Here is a 2,223-nt window from a genome sequence, read left to right on the forward strand (position 1 = left end):
GTACCCGTGTGTCTCTGTCAGCTTCCTGGTCTGAGGACGTCACCACAAGCCATCCTGTCACACCTGTCACTCGATAAAAGTTGAAAAAAAGTAATTACCCAGTTGATGTACCTGTGATGTGTGAATACAAATATCAAAGCAATAGGAAATATGTTGAAAAATATACAGCTACAGCCAACACAGAATATAGCAAAGGGAATGTAATATGTTTCTTGTAAACACTGCAGGGGATTCTGTAGCATGTAAGATTTAGTTTGTGGTGATAATTTAATGAGTCCCCAATCTCGAGACAAGTAAACATGTACACTGCTGTGCAAAAGTCTAGTTACTATATATATATATATATATATATATATATATATATATATATCGATGTTAAGAGCATCAACAATTTACTCAAAGCCTCCACTAGTGTTTTGCACTATTATAACAACTTTGACTTATTAATACACCTTAGTTTGGGTGAGAAAAAACCAAGCTTGTCATTTAGCAATCTTCAATTCATATTGATCAGAATCTTCAAAAACTCAAAGTTAACTATACATAAGCAGCTAATATGAAGCGTTGTAGTAGCTAATCAATCACATTTACCCAGTGGTTCTCAAGAGTGTGGGGCGTGAGAAGCCTCCAAAATAATAATAATAATAATAATAATAATAATAATAATAATAATAATAATTTAAAATATACGTGACATGACGTTCTGTAGATGGCGTGGGTTGATTCTATGGTAGTATTAAAGCAGGTTGATTCTATGGTAGTATAAGACTTTTGCACAGCAGTGTATTTGGATACCTTCTCAAGACACGCCTTTAGCTATGTATAAACAATATTTTACTATAAAATGTTCTAGGGTGTTACCACAATATCCTTCCATATCACCATCAAAACTACATTCATATCCAACTGCAATCAAAAGTTAGACTTAAACATTGAATATATATTCTACAGTAATCATAGAATTCTGGCTATAAATATGATTGATTCATTCGGCATATGATTTAGACAATATTTAACTTTGATTCAATTCAATGTTATCATATGTCACTGCTTGTGTCAACATACAAAAACAAAACAAAAAATCTTGTTGAAAGTAAAAACTTAATTTTATTAAAGTTACAAAAGTAAGAGTAGATTGTATCAGATTGTAGTAATTAGTTTTCAATGTATAATCAAGTATACTAAGTATGTTCAAGACAAATTAACCATATATTAAGTTGTAATTAAGATTCTAAATATATTCAACATTCAACAATGCATTCATATTCGATCATGTAATTCAACATAGGTTAACATTACTTCATACTCAATTTAAACAGAATTAATCATACAATGGATTTATGCATGATGAGTTGTATTATATTTTGATTTGCTCTGAGAGTCCTTGGAGGGAATGTTTTCCACGCTGCAAGCATTTTTATAACATTTGAAAATAGGTGTATCTCTCTGCTTATTGCCATTCAACTGGTTGACTCTCCTAATCATTCCATCGGTAAACCCTCCATCAGGTAATTTTATTGGCTGTTTTGAATGTAAGCAGATGACATCATAACTTCATCAAAAAGACACCTCCCCATCTTCATTCAAACAAAGGATTGTAAATGCATTCAGTTAAAAATACTCTCTTGTGAAATAACTTTTCCTAAGTTATTAATTTTTGCTTAATAATCACATTTCTATTTTCCTCATGTGATTTCACACAATGCAGTACCAAAATAAATCATATAAGTCCCATAGTTATCAATTCTCCTGAATGAAAAATTACTTACTGTAAGTCTATTTTCTTGGTATTTTTAGGGGGTCCTAAAAAGGGGGGAGCGACTTATACACCGGTGTGACCTATAGGCTTTTTCCTGAAATTGTTGTCTCAAAAGGGAGGGGGAAGACGACACTTATACACCGGTTTTTACGGTCATTTTTAGTGATTTAAGTAAGTTTTTTAATACACTATATTTTCTATGTTTGTAAATTTACGAGTTCACAAGAATATCGTTTTTTAACAGTTAACATAATCACCAGGGAAGCCAATGTATTTTAATTACAAACTGAACCATATCCATCGTTTACCAGATGGCAGTATGACACCATTTTGTCCAGCTTTCGTATTGAATATCCATTCGGAGACACGATGTCTCATAGCTAGGAATTTATTGTCACAAGTGTGAAACGCTTTGTTTGAAGCTCGATACTTAGTTCTGATAACAATATAACAATCTGAATGCT

The sequence above is a fragment of the Acipenser ruthenus genome, chromosome 26 (assembly GCF_902713425.1).
Source record: "Acipenser ruthenus chromosome 26, fAciRut3.2 maternal haplotype, whole genome shotgun sequence".
Lineage (NCBI taxonomy): Eukaryota > Metazoa > Chordata > Actinopteri > Acipenseriformes > Acipenseridae > Acipenser > Acipenser ruthenus.